Source organism: Marmota flaviventris, chromosome 3 (assembly GCF_047511675.1).
Source record: "Marmota flaviventris isolate mMarFla1 chromosome 3, mMarFla1.hap1, whole genome shotgun sequence".
Lineage (NCBI taxonomy): Eukaryota > Metazoa > Chordata > Mammalia > Rodentia > Sciuridae > Marmota > Marmota flaviventris.
The window spans coordinates 112554742-112573584 of NC_092500.1; the positions used below are offsets into that span (position 1 = coordinate 112554742).

Sequence of the window (18843 nt, forward strand, 5' to 3'; positions counted from 1 at the left end):
TACACAACAGTGCAGCACTTATAATGCCCTTAAAAATTATAGAGAAGACCAAAAAATGTGACCATTTACCCTTCTCCTTAATTCTAAACAATGAATTTGTTACCAATGGGTACTACCCAGTCAGTAAGAGTTTGTCACATGGAAAGTAATTAAAATAACCAGATAGATTTTTGAAGGAAAATATCTGCATTTGAAGACAGAAATAAAAGTCTTAATTTTCAAAAGAAAATTATTAGCTATTTGCAAATTTACAATTCCTTAAAACCATATCACCATGATTTCAATATCTAAAGTATGTAACAGTGCCATGAAATTTTCCTCATCAAACAACAGCTTAAAACATAACCACACAGTTAACAGTATTTGACAATAAATAATGGTATACAACAAAGATCCATGCACAAAACAACTGGTCAAAACAGGAACAAACCTCTGAAGATGCAGGGAGATACACAGATGCCCAAGAAAGGCTGTTTCCATGAGCACAACAGGCAGCCGCACAGATCACATTGCACTTGGATTTCTGTTTTCATGTTCAAGATATGATGGGGTGCTGGGTAAAGCAGAAGGTCAACCCCAAGGGAGTCACAAGTTAAAGTCATTGACTTATCTCCACAAACATGATTTCCAATACCTGTAAGAGCCACCATCCAACAGCAGCTGAACACACTAAAAAACTCCAGTCTAAAGTGTATTTGCCCCTTCCAGCTTCTCCACCATGTTAGCCAGCATCTCCTGCAAGTTCTGCACCAGGAGGAACTGCTCTAGCACAAAGGTACAGATGGACAAGTCCTGGGAGATGTTCTGCAAGGAAAGTGGGAGAGGCATAAATATTTCACGAATGTCAAGCATCCAGGCCCATCTACCTTGGTGTCTTCCAGCTGCTGTCACAGAAAGAGTGATGGTGCTTGCTATTTCTGCACTGTCAGCTGCCCATCACCACAAGACACTGTCATTACTGCTCTTGTTTAAGAGCATGCCATGTCTAGAGTTTATATCCTAACATGCACTGCACTGTAGCTTTGTCTGTAGTTCCTGTTGTTCTCTACAACAGGGACTCTTTCTACCACCAGAGAATAAGAAAACAAAGAAGTTATGTCACTTTCCTAAAGTCACATAGTCACAAAATAATCAAGCCAGGCATAAAAGTTGGATTTTCCAATTCTCACATATTGGTTTCAAACCTACCAAGCATTCTGTTGATTTAAAAAATAACACTTAAGGTTGGCAAGTGGGAGGCAGTGACATACTTGTGTGTGTGCATGAAGGGGGGCAGCATAGAAGAGTCTTGAGGGCATCGTGGCATCAGAGACACAGCTAACAGTGGGTAAGACTGGGCTGCACAAGGGCCTAAAAACAAAGGGGAGTACTCAAGGCACAAGAGCAAAGTCTGAAATGCATGTTACACAAAACATTTTAATAGCTACACACAACTATGGACATTTCTGAAGACTCTTTCTCAGCACAGTAAATCAAGATGGATGAATCTGCCTTCTTGGATCCTTTGGAATGTCCTGTGTGTCTAGAGTACCTGGATGCTTCTGCAAAAGTTTTGTCTTGCCAGCACAAGTTTTGCAAGTGATGTTTGCTGGGGATTCTAGGTTCCCTCAGTTGTTCTGAGTGGAGGACCCTTGTTGACTCTGGTGTTGAGGAGTATCCCAGTGACATCCTGATGGACAGGATTCTGGAGAGCATCAAGCAAAGGCCTTGGAAACCTAGCCCTGGTGGGGGCAGTGGGACCAACTGCACAAATGCATTCACAGCTCAGGGCAGCACTATGGCTTATTGTAGCACAAATGATTTACAGGGTTTCCAGTATGGACAGCAGCCTCAGGTGCAAGCCTGGAGTCCCCCAGTAAGGGGTACACCTCAGTTACCATGTGCCAAAGCATTATATAACTATGAGGGAAAGGAACCTGGTGACTTCAAATTCACCAAAATGACATCATCATTTTGCGACAAGTTGATGAAATCTGGTAACTTGGGCAAGTCAGGGGGACCCATGGCTCTTCCCCCACCAATTTTTGCACATTGTTCAACCATTACCTCCACCCCCACCTTAGTGCAAAGAACTTTATGACTTTTAAGTACAAGACAAAGAAGTAGAAAAAGATTGCCTTCTGTTTGCAAAGGATATTTTTTCTGACTGTGATACCCAGAGTGGATGAAAACTTGGCTGAAGGAATGTTGGCAGAGAAAGTAGGCATATTTCTGATTTCCCACATTGAGTTTAACTCAGCTGCTAAACAGCTGATGGAATGGGATAAGCATCCCCTGCCAGAAGTTGATGGCGGAGAATGTCCCTCAGCAACAGTCCAGAGCAGCACTGCCCCAAAGCTCTCTGACACCAAGAAGAACAATGAAAAGTGGCACTCCTTCACTTCCCTCACCATGGCAAAGAAGTCTTCCCATACATCCCAGAACTGCCACTCCATGGAGATTAGCCCTCCTGTCCTCATCAGATCCAGCAACCCCACAGCTGCTGCGAGAATCAGTGAACTGTCTGGAATTCCTGCAATGTCCCTTCTCAAATTCATATGAATACCACTGAGTTAACTGTGACCTCATTCCCAAGCAGCTCAGTGACAACTGGCTCCTCATTCATTTTCCTGTTAGATGTGCCCCCTCCAGCTGCCCTTGGAACTATGAATCCTCCCCTCTACCACCACATATCCTGGCTGTCATTGTCCTCATCTCCACACTACTGTTGGTGTTCCTGCTGCTGAAATGGGACCCATGGATCCACTGTACAGATTGCACATTTTCAAACTCAGACTCACCCAGTGTGTATGTGGCTATCCACCCATAGACTCCCAGAAAGCAGACGAGCTAGAACTGGGAATAGGGGAGCTGATTTTAGTGTTTGATCATTGCCAGAATAGCTGGTTCAAAGGGATGTCAATGCATACCACTGAGATTGGGGTTTTCCTTGGCAATTATGTGGCATCTGTCAGAAGGGAAGTGATAAATGCTACCCATGCTAAATTTCCTATATCTACTGTGGGTCAGACAAGTTAGGGGATGACAAAGGTCAGTCCTCCACTGCAGGAGGGCCTTCCCAGAAGCTCCAGAGAAATGGTGTGGCTGCTACACCCATGGTTGTCTCTCCAGCTATAGTGTCAGCAGCTCACAACCAAATAAGTGGTCAAACTAAGGTCCTGTTGCACCTTCCTGGGCAGATTACAGTCAACCAGGCCTGCAATGCAGTGATGGCAGTTGTGGCACATAATCAAGAATACCAAACAGGAGCACTGATGCCCATCCAGGTTTAGAATGCTACCAGCATTTTTGGGCCTGTCCCACCATTTGCTGGCCTCCCCACAGCCTCTGCCACCAATGGCAGGCTCTGCTGCCCATGCTGCTGCTGTCAGTTTCAGTCAAGCCAGTACCTCACTGGCCTGTGCTTCAGACACTTAATTGACCTCCCCAAGTATCATCGCTGCCTCTCATGAAACCAAGCCCAGTGGCTAGACAGTGACCATTCTCCCTGGACATCCCACAACTCCACCTGATTCTTCATCAGCTCGTGGGAGCAGTTCAGCAAGGAAACTTGACAAGGACAGTAAAATAGAATAACAGGGTTACTGAAGCTGCCTTCTGGTTCTGCCACCAAATGGAAGCCCTGAGTATCTCCTCCAGCATTGCTGAAGTTGAAGTGGAGCTGGAAGCAGGGCTAAATGGTGATGAGTCACCCCTACAGGGAGCCATGGGTCCTGAGCTACCATTTGGAGGGAGGCCATGGCAGGGCCGGCTACAGCCCCATGGATGGGAATGGCCCAGTCACTGTAGCACCAGCAGGAACAGCCCTGAACCAAGAAGCTTTCCATCTGAAGACTAGCTCCCTGGACTTTGCAGGCCCATTGCTGCACCTCCTCATCAAGCATGTTCCTCACTGGGTCCTGTCATGAATGAATCTAGCCTGTTCACCTAGGTGGTGGTTTTCTATCCTCCCCAAAGTGAGGCAGAACTTGGGGACTTGAAGGAGATATTATGTTTGTTCATAAAAAGTGAGAGGATGGCTGGTCCAAAGGCACATTACAACACTATGGGAAAACTGGGCTTTTCCCAAGGAGGCATTGTGGAAAACATCAGAGGAAATAAACACTGAGGACTTGAAATCACATCACAAAAATGAAGAGCACAAAGAAGTCTGATGGAAAGAGCACATGTGTGGATTTCCCGAAGGTCAGGAGCTGAGCAGAGGGTTGGTGTGTGGCTCCTGAGTCTTAGCACAGCCACACTAGCCAGCAGAGTGAAGCAGGTGTCTGGGTTTCACCACTCAGTTGGGATTGTAAGGTGTACTTTTGCTAAGTAACCATTTTTGTATTTGTTTATTTTGTTTTGTCTTTACTTTTTTTATATTTTATGTAATTTTATTTTTTTTATTGGTTGTTCAAAACATTACATAACTCATGATATATCATCTTTCATACATTTGATTCAAGTGGGTTATGAACTCCCATTTTTACCCCAAATACAAGTTGCAGAATCACATCGGTTACACATCCACATTTTTCCATAATGCCATATTAGTGACTGTTGTATTCTGCTACCTTTCCTATCCACTACTACCCCCCCTCCCCTCCCCTCCCATCTTCCCTCTCTACCTCATCTGCTGTTGTTCAATTCTCTCCCTTGTCCCCCCCACTTTTCCCCTCACAACCTTTTATATGTAATTTTGTGTAACATTGAGGGTCTATTTCCATTTCCATACAATTTCACTTCTCTCTCCCTTTCCTCACACCACTCGTCTCTGTTTAATGTTAATCTTTTCCTCATGCTATTCCTCCCTGCTCTGTTCTTAGTTGCTTTCCTTATATCAAAGAAGACATTTGGCATTTATTTTTTAAGGATTGGCTAGCTTCACTTAGCATAATCTGCTCTAATGCCATCCATTTCCCTGCAAATTCCGTGATTTTGTCATTTTTTAGTGCTGTGTAATACTCCATTGTGTATAAATGCCACATTTTTTAAATCCATTCATCTATTGAAGGGCATCTAGGTTGGTTCCATAGTCTAGCTATTGTGAATTGTGCTGCTATGATCATTGATGTGGCAGAATCCCTATAGTATGCTCTTTTAAGGTCTTCAGGGAATAGTCCAAGAAGGGCAATAGCTGGGTCAAATGGTGGTTCCATTCCCAGCTTTCCCAGGAATATCCATACTGCTTTCCAAATTGGCCGCACCAATTTGCAGTCCCACCAGCAATGTACAAGTGTACCCTTTTACCCATATCCTCGCCAACACTTATTGTTGTTTGACTTCATAATGGCTGCCAATCTTACTGGAGTGAGATGGTATCTTAGGGTGGTTTTGATTTGCATTTCTCTGACTGCTAGAGATGGTGAGCATTTTTTCACGTACTTATTGATTGATTGTATGTCCTCCTCTGAGAAGTGTCTGTTCAGATCCTTGGCCCATTTGTTGATTGGGTTATTTGTTATCTTATTGTTTAATTTTTTGAGTTCTTTGTATATTCTGGATATTAGGGCTCTATCTGAAGTGTGAGGAGTAAAAATTTGTTCCCAGGATGTAGGTTCCTTATTTACCTCTCTTATTGTTTCTCTTGCTGAGAAAAAAACTTTTTAGTTTAAGTAAGTCCCATTTGTTTATTCTTGTATTTAACTCTTGGGCTATGGGCGTCCAAAGTACAGCATCCCTTTATGTTCAAAACACTAGAAAAACTAGGGATAACAGGAACATACCTCAACATTGTAAAAGCTATATATGCTAAGCCTCAGGCTAGCATCATTCTAAATGGAGAAAAACTGAAGGCATTCCCTCTAAAATCTGGAACAAGACAGGGATGCCCTCTCTCACCACTTCCATTAAATTTAGTCCTTGAAATACTAGCCAGAGCAATTAGACAGACAAAAGAAATTAAAGGCATAAAAGTAGGAAAAGAAGAACTTAAAATATCATTATTTGCAGTTGACATGATCCTATACCTAGAAGACCCAAAAGGGTCTACAAAAAAACTACTAGAATTAATAAATGAATTCAGCAAAGTGGCAGGATATAAAATCAACATGCATAAATCAAAGGCATTTCTGTATATCAGTGACAAAACTTCTGAAATGGAAATGAGGAAAACCACCCGATTCACAATATCCTCAAAAAAAAAAAATACTTGGGAATTAACCTAACAAAAGAGGTGAAAGATTTATACAATGAAAACTACAGAACCCTAAAGAGAGAGATAGAAGAACTTAGAATATGGAAAAATGTACCCTGTTCATGGATAGGCAGAACTAACATCATCAAAATGGTGATATTACCCAAAGTTCTCTACAGGTTCAACGCAATGCCAATCAAAATCCCAATGGCATTTCTTGTAGAAATAGATAAAGCTATCATGAAATTCATATGGAAAAACAAAAGACCCAGAATAGCAAAAGCAATTCTAAGCAGGAAGTGTGAATCTGGAGGTATAGTGATACCAGAGTTCAAACTGTACTACAAAGCAATAGTAACAAAAACAGCGTGGTACTGGTACCAAAACAGGCAGGTGGACCAATGGTACAGAATAGAGGACACAGAGACTAATCCACGAAATTACAACTTTCTTATATTTGATAAAGGGGCTAAAAGCATGCAATGGAGGAAGGATAGCATCTTCAACAAATGGTGCTGGGAAAACTGGAAATCCATATGCAACAAAATGAAGCTGAACCCCTTTCTCTCGCCATGCACAAAAGTTAACTCAAAATGGATCAAAGAGCTTGATATCAAATCAGAGACTCTGTGCCTAATAGAAGAAAAAGTTGGCTCCGATCTACATATTGTGGGGTCTGGCTCCAAATTCCTTAATAGGATGCCCATAGCCCAAGAGTTAAATACAAGAATAAACAAATGGGACTTGTCTTTACAATGTATAACTAAAATGGACACTTGTTTACAAGGCTTAGCTAATGTATTTGATTCTTTAAAACTGAAATTTTCTTGTAATAGATAAACTCTTTGGATTATGATTTTAAGAAATTAATTTATGAAATAAGAGCCAAGGAGAAGCTGTATTATCTCCTACTTAAGCCAAGAGATTCATTGTGCTGTAGAATGCATCTTCCTTCTCTCACCCATGTTCCCCATCATTACATTTTGCTTCCTTAAGACAGAAATGTTGGTACTCTAACTTGGGTTTTCCTCATTGGAAAACTAAACATACAACTCAGTCAGTATCAGTAAGGGCCTATGGTAGGGAGGAAAAACTCAAGAAAAAAAAGTTAGTGATTCTTTCTTTCTAGTTTGATCATGAGTCAACCTAAAGACTTAATCCTCAACTTTATAGGTTTTTAATTTTCCTATAATGAAACCAATAAAGTGATGATTTCAAATCATTGATTAGAAATGTATTCAGAAATAATATTTAATTTTATAACAGAAGCAGATCAATTCATTGGTTGGAAAGTAGGCAACATTAATCTTGCCATCAGTCACTCCCAAAGCCACTCCTGACCAAGGTCTGCTGAGCACACTCGCTCCCTCCCTGGCTAAGATGTCCATCAGCCATCAGAGGAGTCATGAATAAAAATGCTCTTTGTGTTCTCAGCAGACAGAAGGAAAGGAAGAGTTTACCCAGGAGCTGTTCTGTGGAAGCTCTGGAAGGCTTGGAGGGAGCCAGTGTGCCCACACCTTACAATTGTGGCAGGATCCAGCTCATCCTACTTTTTTATATTTATATCCATTCTTTGTCATTGGCCTCTTCCACCAATTTCATTATGGTGCCATACAGTTATGGGTTTTCAGAGTCCTGAGAACAAAACTAGGGAAAGCAGCCTGGTAGTGAGGTAGTTACTACAGTTTTACCATGGGAACTAAGTACTGAAACAACAAATTTAAAAAAAAATTAAGAATTAATGCTTGGAAATAGAAACATGAACTGAAAAGACTTCATCCAATAGCAAGAGGGCTCATCATCTTAAAAAGATGTAGAATGTGGGGCTGGGGCTGCAGCTCACTGGTAGCAAACTTGACTGGCATGTATGAGGCCCTGGGTTTGTTTCTCAGCACCATATATGAAAAATAAAATAAAGATCTATCAACAACTAAAAAAATGTAGGATGTGGTTGAAAATAAAATCATTCCTAAGCTAACCACTGATTTTATAAAACACTGTACATTATGTTCCTGTGTGTTGAAGTAAAAAAAAATACTGGCATATCCATATAATATATGAAGTTTGGTGAAATAAACAAGTTAGGCAAAAAAGCTGATGCCAGCTTTCATCTGTGTAAGTTGACATCAATATGTCATAATATTCTTTATTTTAATAAATTATTGTATTTTATACGAATTTTAAAATGTATAAAGACTACTACACGTTGAGTTAATTTTCACCTGTCTTCTCTTTATATTTTAAGCTATATGATTGAAGTATATCTTTTATTAGTTTACTAGTATAAATTTGTATAAAATTTCATCTGTAAATAGATAATTAGCTAATATCATATATGGGTTTTCTATTGTTTTTTTGAGACAGTAGATGAATTTTGCAAAAAGGGCTTGTTACTAAAATCATAATTTATCATTCTTTTTATTTAATAATTTGAAGACTAGATAAAATGTTTTAAGATTAAAATTTAATGTTCCACATTAAAAAAATAAATAACATTTAAGGGACAGGGAAAAATGCTTGCCTCAAATTGATAATGCAGTTAAGCAAATATAGAATTGCACTGGTATGCAATATTCATTTACACTGCTTCTGCTTAGGCACAAAGATAAACACTTTCACTGGGTGTCACATTTTGCCTTTAATCTGGGTTATAGTCATTGGGCTCCCCATTCTGCACACGTGTGATGCTTTATCTTCTCATCAATCATTTTCCCTTTTTCTTTCTGTTAACCTTCCAATCTAATGAAAACCATACATTCTGGAAATCGCCAAAGGTGACTGCCAAAGAGAAGAAGGAACCAGGATAAGAACTGATGGGTGATTTAGAGAACTGAGCCTTATTAATCATTCAAGCTTCTGCTTGATATAACCAGGATCCAGGATGCACATAGTCCAACTGAATATGGACTGGTGCTCAAAAGATATTTTCATAACAAAAGGACATTATAAATACATAAACACAAAATAAAACCCAGACTGTCTTCTCCATAAAAGGAATATTCTAAGGGTAAATCTGATAAAGTGATTTAGATACTGAACAAACAACTCCAAGACTCTGGATAAGCTGTTTCTAACATGTCCTTGGAATGATTTCAGACTGACATTCATGAATTTCTTTAAAGTCAGCATAGTAAGATAGCTAAGTGCATGTTTTCTATATAAATGAACCCTCTGAAAAAGAATCCTGGCCTAACTACTTACCAGTTCTTACCTTTCTATTTGTTTTAATTTCCTTCTCTTAAAAAAGACACCATAAAAATTATACCACCTTCATAAGGCTGTTTTTAAAAATAAGGAGTCAGAGTACATGAAGAGCTTATCATGATTTCAAGAACACAGCGAGAATTTAAAATAAGCAAGAGGGCATCACTGGTCTCACATATGATGAATTCTCTCTAGTTGAGGCACATTTCTTAGCAATTGTTTTTATCTGTATTCTATTTTGACAACTCATAAAAGAACACAAATCTATGATCATACACCTGCTCATATCATCTAGAATATTCTAGCATTTTCATGGCAATTTCTAGATAAACATTCACACACTGGGGATTTGTGAACTCTTTCATGCCTTTAACTCGAATCAAACTCTTCAAGCATGGACTTCCTGAACAGCTTATGATCTCTTAAAGATCCTCAAACCCCACACAGGTTTGGAACACTTCATCCTGTCAAACCAACTTCATGTTTCCACAGTGTTAGGCCTTCTGCAGGGACTCTCAGAACATGTGAGTCAGTGGGAAAAAACCTGCCAGTGACCCTCAAAAGCAATGCTCTGAGACTTGGATTCTGACTCCTCTCTCTGGGCCACAACCTTCTTCCAAAACAAATGTAATAGAAGAGCTGTCAGTAAAAGACTTACACTGTCCAGGAAAACTTGAAGCCATACAAGTCAGAGCTTTGTGACACTGTCTACTTTCTCTCAAGAACATCAGAATTATTTCCACAACTTCATTCCATTTAAAGTCAACTATGGAATGTATTCCTCAGATCAAATCTATACTCCTCCAAATAACCTTGACATGTTTACAGTAATATTCACTATAGCACTGATGCTGAGCCTTTTTCTGCTTCCTAAAAACCAGAATGGTCACTGGAAAATAAAGCATCCTGTTCATTAACCAAAACCAACTGAATGGCTCAAACCCAAATGACTCCCAGCACCTACACAGCAGAGAAGGCCTAACATTTGTGGACATCCATGATGGAAGCTACAACCCACAAGCACATGCACAATATCAACTTTAGTTTTAAATTTTTCCTCCAGTCTCATTACTGAGAAAGTTCATATTTAGAACTTCACTTTGGAAGAACTTTACTTGTCCTCCCTGTGACCATGCTTCCCAAGTCATGAAAGAAATCTTAATCCTCATAATGGGCTCTTCAGAATGCCCAGATCACAGCAGAACATCCAGCTTGTCACCATGGCTGAGTACAGATAGCCACTTGCCTCTCAGGGTTTACAAAGCATTCACTCTCAGTCACTGTGATTCTGACTGCGTACATGTCTGGCCCAGCTTTCCAGAATGCCCCAAGTAAGTATACAGGTGGTTCATGCTTGCTTTATGGAGACACCAGTTTCATCCAGACATGTGGACAGTGGCAAAAGCAAAGAAATTCACCTTGCAGAATGTCCATGTGCCTCCTCTTTTCAGAACACAAACTGGTTACCCTTCTCCTCATCCTGACAAACATCATGCAACCTTAGGAAGAGAAAAGACTCTAAGCCAACCTCAAAGCAGTATCTGGCCTGCTGGCACTGGAGAGGCTGTGTAAAATCAATTAGGTGTCCTACCAAGGTATCTATCAAACATTTGGCTTCCACAGATGTGTCTGCCTAATTCACTTAAAAACCAATTGCAACAGGGTATCATTTTTATGGCAATGGAGGATTGGCATCCCAACCAGCCCTGTTGTATAAATGGATATCTAGCCCATGTCATGCCATTTGCAAACTGCTTACACCCTGCATTATTTGGTATTATTTGGTTGACGGCATGAGTTCCTGCTGGGTTTAAGAGCGTTGGGGGGAAATTTGGTGGCAAGGTGCTGGATTATTTGGTGGGAAACAAGAGATGGACGGAGGGCGTGGAGCAAGAAGGCAATTACTGAACATGTGGCACAGAAATTGGAAGGAAATGGAATTCTCAGGAGGTTGCCAAGTATGACAGGGAACTGCAAGATTGAATAATTGTTGGGGAGGGAAGACCAGAGAGGTATGACTCTGAAGGTGTTTTCCTTTTTTGAAATTATTTACTGGGATAAAACTCATCATCCTAAAGTACACGAATGAGAAAGCAGTTTGTAGTATACCCCTGGCCTCTGGACAACCATCACCATGTCATATTTGAAATACTTCCATCACCTTCGAAAGAAGACCTACAGCTTCTGCAGTCACTACCAGAACTCCCACCCCATCCCCCAATAGCTCCCCTACTTTCTCTCTCTATGAATTTACCAGTTTTTGACATTTCAAATAGAGGGATCACACCTATTCTTTGATGGAGGTGTCTTTATTTAGCTCAATGTGTGGAAGAGCCCTGCGGGACACATACCACAACTGTCTTCCTCTTCAACTGGAATATTCCATATTCCACCTCCCTCATCCTCTCCATTGTTCTCTCCATTTTTATTTGGGTTGTTTCTGTTTTTTAGGCTTTCTGGACAACTGACATGGCTCCCTGCAGCTGCATAGCCAGTCTACTGGTCCCTTTCATGAAGCAAAGTGGCAACAGAGCAGTGGAGCAAGGAGTGGTGGCCCCATTGGGGTCCAGGTGGTGAGCAGGACCTAAAGCCATGTGAACCTGGCACTGTTAACCATAGCCCAGGCCAGTCAAGCCATGCCCACCTGTCATCCTTGGTCAGCCAGGCCTGGGCCCAGTACTGAGACCTGTGGCAGAAGCCCACTTCCTGCAGTGCTGCATTCCCATTCCAGCACCTAAACCTTCCCCTTATGACCTGCCCTGAGGAAATGGAAGTTGGCGGATCTGAATGGAAGTCAGGACTCCAGAGCTGACCAATAGCATTATTGCCTTTCCAAGCTCTCATTAGCATAAGTTTGGACCAATAGCAGTAACCCAAGAGCTATATACAACCTGAAACATGCCTTCCCTGACAGGTCAAATCTGCTGTTTCTGTCACCAGCATCTTCTGTTTTCTGACAAGTGTTTGGTTTTCATTCTTCAATAAATGCTATGGTTACATTGATTCATCCTGGTTTGTGGATTCCATTCATCAAATGCACAAGGTAATAAGCCCAAATAGAAAAAAAGTGTTGGTGAGCTGCTGGGGTCTGCTGCTGCACTTCATGGCTCCACTGGCCAACAACGATAGTGAGCTTGGTTTTGTCTCAAAGCCAAGGTTTTGTAATGTAGCTATAGACACTACACACTCACTATTATCTCATTGTGTGGCTTTAGTTCTCCAGAGTGTATACTTAGAGGAGACTTGTTGGGTTACATGGCAACTCCCAAGTTCCACTCCTTGAATAGTCTACCCTGATGTGACATAATAAAAACAGGACTAATGGAGGTGGGGCATCTCTGTTCTCCTTGGTGCCCTACAGCCCCTTGTATCTACCACTCTGGAGGCTCTCAGAACTGTAGCTTTTAGGGTCAACTGGAGGTTCCATTTTGTGGTGTGGATGGGGACTCACTGAGAGAAGTGAATATCAATCCCTGGCTCCCTCTCTTCCTGGAGATCCAGGGGTGAGCTCAAAGTTCCACCCTCCGATTACCTGCTGGCCACCCTGGAACCCAGCCTGGTTCTCCAAAGGCTCCTAATGATCCCATAGTCAGGTAAGGCCAACAGGGTGTACTGAGTAAGCAGCCAGCCAAGCACTGTGCCTTGACACTCCATTGTAAAGGGAAAGAATGCCCCATGGTGGGAAAGGCCAAGGCACACCAGAGACTGCTGTCACTACAATCACTCTGCCTCTGCTGCCACCACCACAGTGCCTCTCTCAGGACTGCTGCAAAGGCCCCAGCTGCCCTAGCACCCACTCTGGTCCTCCCACCATCTGCTCCATTTATCAACCAAAGTGATTCCTTTAAAACCTGTTATGTCACTCTCTAGTCAGAGCCTCCCAGGAACTGTCTCCCCACCACACCAGTCTTCACAAGACCTCTGGAGCACAGCATGATCTGGCCCTCTCTGCCTCACACTCATACTGGACTGTCTCTGAATCACCTGCCTCTCACCCTGGCTCCCCTTGCTCCTCTAGTACTTCACACACAACCTCACTCAGGAGCTCCATAGGGTCCCACAGTCCCTTGATTAGCCCTGTGACCCCCAGAACTCCTGCCTTTACAACTGTGTCCCACAGAACACCCTGCCACCAGCACTGTGTCCCCCAGGACACCTGTCTCTTGCATTGTGCTCCACAGACTCCCTGCCTTCAGCACTGAATCCGCAGGACCCACAGTCCTCCTACACCTTTCTTCAGGTTTCTGCTGTTATCATCTATCATCATATCAGGGATCCCTAGAAAGTGTTGAGTTCCTCTCTCAATGCCCTCTCTGACCCCTTCCTAGGTGTGACTATGTCCTTCCAAGTTCATGTGCTGTAAACCTCATTCTGGGCAACAGTTCTAGGATGAGAAATCGTTAAGAGCTGACTGGTCTGTGCAGGTTCCACCCTTCTTTCTCTCCCTTAGCCTTGGCCTTCCCAGCCCCAAACTGTGAGCCAACTAAATTTATTTTCTTTATAAATTATTCAATCTGTTTACATGTTGTTACAGCAGCACAAAATAGACTAAGGCACATTTAACCTGGCTTCACAGTACTAAGCAATGCAGAAGACACTACCCTGTTACCTGCATTCTTGCTTAGGCCTCTCTCCCCAGAAATGAGAGCAAGGACTTTGTTTGTTACCGCATATGTCCATCAGTGTCTGGTGGATCTTCAGACACTGATGAACATATGCGGTGAATCAAAAACACAGGAAGCATAATGGCCACAGCAAGTTCCTTATTATTAAGTGTGACCTTAAGAGATAAAGAAATGCAAACTCATAACACAGATAGTTTGATAAGACAGGAGAAAGTACAAAATAAATAGTCATCATTAAGACTGCCTTGGTAGTCTAGACATCCTGGGGTAGTGAGAGCTTCAGGCTGTCATATGTCCCCTGTGGCTGAGTTAGTGTCAGCCCCCAAGGCCTGAACCTGACTCTAAGGACAGCTTCTTCCACTCAGACCTACTGTGGTAAGAAACTCCATGCACACGTCAAGCAGCTGCGCTCTCACCAGGCTCTGATTCCCTTTTCTGTGTGGGCCATAAATACTACCCTGTGGAATATAATGTAATTTCGATGATTGGAGATAGAGTCTTTTAATTCCCATAAATTAGACCATAGCCAATGATTCTGGATGTGGTCCAAAGCCATTAATTACATGCCAGTGAGGAGGTACAGAGGTGGGAGGAACTGTTGCAGATGTTAATGTTTTAAAGCATCTTCTTTTCCCCTCTCAAGGTCTCACCTACTCAATGAAACTCTGCACTTCACAAAACTGTGTAACCAGGAATGTTACAAATATCACTAAACATGTTATATATTGTGACTCTAACAAGAAGAGTCTGTTAAACTGGACATTTCCATCTGTCCCATGAAGGTCCCACTTGAGGTAGGCAGAATGGCAAAGATGGAAACCATGTGAATTTGGCAGTCTGAAGACAGTTCCTTGGGTTCTATAATCCTTACAGGTTCCAGGCCAGATGGGGAGGACACAGCAGAGTGAGAAAAGGGACCTTCCTGGGTCCATGATGGGAACATGCCTTCTGAAAACATTCTAAGATCCATGTGCACTGTGTGCTGGAGACTTTCAACTGTTCTGTTCTCCAGAGTCCCAGGCACATTGTGCCTGGCTCACAGCTCCTCAGGAAGTATTCCTCAAGTGCCAGCACCTGGCAGAGGCTTGCCTGCTGCTGATACATTAATGAAGAGTGGTTATCCAGGTGCCTGGAGCCTTCTATGCCTGCTCTCTGGTCCCTTCACACACAGGAAAGGGAGTGTCTACACCTTTGAAAGGATGCTGATGGTATCCAATCCATGCCCTGTGTACTCAGCAAGAGACACTCTCTAGAAGTCACCTGAAGACAGGTAGCCACTCTGAACCTATTTCCTTAGATCTCAAGTGGGAGGTGGAGTGGGAAGCCTCAGGTCCTTCTAGCTCCAGTCATCTCCAATAGGAATCATACAAATCCAGACAGTGAAGAGGAGCATTAATGGTTATTATTAGCCATGAAATTAACAAGATAGACTGACTTGTCAAGGAGTAACATGAGAAAGATATCAGCTATGACATTCTGAGAAAAATGCAGAAAATAGACACTTTATATATAAATAATGGAAAAAGGTGCTAACAAAGGAAGATCTTCACAACAATTATATGAATGGTTCCTCAGGTTCTAGGATCATTACACATTGTAGGCCAGGTATAAAAACACACATGGAAACTATCTAAAAATTAATTTAAAAAAATTGTGGACACACCCAACATTCTGTTATATTTGTACATGGCAGAGAGGACTAAAATGAGTCCAGACCACATGGGTTCGGCCTCATACTGCATGTTCAAGAACCAGCCAACAAGACCCTAAAACAAGACAAAACATCAGAAATAAGACTGGACTTTTTACAATCTGGCCTGCATGGTGGGCATACACCTGGATACTCTCCTCAGTGCACAAAGGCCACTGGTAAACAAAGGCCTTGTAGGGTCCCTGGTGTGCTGTGCTTTCCTGTTGGCAGGGTAATGGGCAGCTACCTGGGTGGCAGGTGCAGGTGGGCCCTCCAGAGGGCCCCATGATGAAGAGCCTTCTGGAGGCACAGCAGGATTCATTCCATACAAGAGGACGCTGACCTTCACGCACAGTTCCATGCAGGTAAGGTCAATGTTGGCAGGACAAAGGAGTCGGCTTGAGTCCTGCAAGGCAATGTGCTACACAGACTCCGCTCTGGCTCCTCATTTTGCCTTCGCCACTGGGGCTAATGTCTGTGGGAGTCAGTGGAGTAAAGAGCCCAAGGTAGAGCTACCTTGAGCCCTGTGTGACCAAAGCCAGCTGCAGGGAGAAGGAAGCCTTCCTGAAACAGCACAGAACATGGTAGCCATACATGGCCCCACCTGGTTGTCTGAGGCTTATCAACAAATAGCATGGCCTGTCAGGGACCATGAAAGTCCCAGCTGTGGAAGACCACAGACATCAATTGCTGGTAGAGGCAAGGTTGTTTGACTGCCATGGGGAGCCAAGTGTGACACCTTAGAGGCTTCAGGCCCATTCTGAGGACCCAGGGACACTGAGGGCCTTTGTGAACCCTCATGGGGAAGCAGCCTACTTGGACTTCTGTGTTTTCACAGTGCTTTGCTCCTGCTCCCATCCAACCTCCTCCCTGTGCCTGCCTCTCAGGAGAGAGCCACTGTTAAAGTCAATCCTTAAACTAGATCTGCAGAATAGCTGCCCCCAGGTCTGCAGCATGGGCAGTGAGCATGAGCTGCCACCCGGAGTCCACCATGCTGCCATGGGCCCAAGGTGGGCTGAGCCAGCACCAAGGCAAACTAGGGAACATAGATCCACTGAGCTGAGGCAGCCCTGCTGGGCCCAGTGTGGATACCTGCTCTACACAGCACTGCAGCCAGAACCTCCAGGCTCCGTGATCCCAGGACCTCAACCTCCTGCTTGACAAAAGTGAGAAAATGGGAGTGGGGTGAACATGAATGTAAATTGAGGCTCAAGCATTGTTACAATAGCATCAGTACTTTTCCAAACCCTGATTAGCATAAGTTTGAACCAACAGCATTGACCCAAGTGCTATATAAACCCTCGCCTAGCACACTTAGAGATAACCTGATATTGGGTCTGTTTTTGTCTCTATAGGAGTTCTGCTTTTATTTTCACTCCAATTAAATTCTATTCAATTTACTCTTGCCTTCCTTATGTCATTAATTTAATTCTTTGGATGTGTGAGGCAAACCTGGAAAGACATTAGAGGTAAACTGCTAGACCTTATTGCAGCACTGGAGAGCATAGCAGACGTTCAGAGCTATAACACTGAGAGCTATGATAGGCCACTTAATCATAGTTGAGAAGATTCAGACTTTACTGGTTGCAACCTTCAAAGCTGACACTTGTAGATGATGTGGATTCCTGGCTGCTGAGCCAAATCAGCCATCCTACTTGTTCTTGTCAAAATGCAGATATAGAGCTCATGTGGCCTGTGGCCCTGAGGAGACTGCTATGTAGCCAAGGAGGTCCTCAGGCAGGGCAGGCCAGTGCTGAGGTAGATCAGGGCAAGCTGTTCTGTCACTCTGCTGAAGCCTGGATTATGCATGGGGGAACACCTTCCACATAAGCACACTCTATAGCAGTGCCATGGCTTCAGATACCCACTGAGCATGTGCAGTCAATGACTTCAGTCTTCTGCTTCCCAATGCAGGGAGCAAAGTAAAGCTAAATGTGGATGGAATTCAGGACTAACCAATTTCATTATTGATTTTCCAAGCCCTAGTTAGCATAAGTTTGGACCAAGAGCAGTGAACCAAGGTCTCTATAAATCCCTAAACTAGCACACTTTGCAGAGAAACCCGGCTGTCTGTTCCTCTCTTGTGTGGCATGAGTTGTGTTCCTGTAACTCAATGAATTCTAATATTACACTCACTCATCCTGGTTTGAGAATTTCATTCTTTGAATTCATAATAAACAAAAGAAAAATGGAAGGTGAGCTGCTGGGTTATACTGCAACACTGGTGGTCAGGGCCTGCCATTAGAAGCTGTAAGCACTTTCTGAGTTCAGATGCTTGCAGCTTGTGCAGACCCCACCTGGCAGCAGCAGAAGTGAATTAAGTTTCACCTCAAAACTGTGGTTTCCTAGGCATCCCCTCTTTGATTAGCTGCTAACACTTAAAATGAGCCAGCTTGGCTGCAGTGATCTGCATCTTCACAGAATGCTCATCAGCAGAACTGGTGAATTCAGCTTCTTAAACTCTAGCTGTATTACTTCTATCATTGTTGCTTGGGTATAGACAACAACTCTAATGAGTGGCTACCTTATCTGCATGTGGTGTTGAGATTTAAGACAAGTTTCAAGAGGGAGCCCTGCACCAGAATGCAGGGACCTAAAGATCTCTGCTAGGTTTTGCTCTGTTGACTTTTCCACACTGGGTACTTAAAACCCTTGCAAAAAATGACCATGGTAGCTCCAGCCCCTTGGGATTACTACAGAAAACACTTTATGAAGCCCCAGATCCTCCCCTGATACCCAAACCAGAGCAGAATGGTGCCTAGTGCCAGTAAGCTGAACATCACCTGAATAACCAACCTGGTGGTATAACTGCAATTTATGGACAGCATGTGTAGTGGTTTACTTCATCATTTTATTGTTATTTCACTATATTTTCTTATGCTGAAGTCCATTGATCTACAGGAATGAATTTATCATATAGAAAATCATCTTGCTCTGGGAAGGCTGTGTTGGGAGGAATCAAGCTGGAATTCAGAATCACCTCCAGAAGAGGACTGCAGTCACTGCATTTGCATCACAGGGGGACATGGCCTCCTTTCTAGCACAGTCATAAGACCAGTTTGAGATGAAACTCTACCACTTCTGTTGGTGGGATGAGTCTGTGCACACTGCAGGCCTCTTCAGCCAAGAAAGCCTATTTCAGTGTTTGCTGTGAATCACAGCAGGGGATGCCTGCCCTTGTCAGCTCTGAGGGTCAGAACAGGCCAGGC

General features: G+C 43.0%; 1 pseudogene; it reads left to right on the forward strand.

The window, feature by feature from the left end:
• Positions 1-1672: 1672 nt before the first annotated feature.
• Positions 1673-2726, forward strand: LOC114095836 (E3 ubiquitin-protein ligase SH3RF1 pseudogene; annotated as a pseudogene).
• Positions 2727-18843: the final 16117 nt, after the last annotated feature.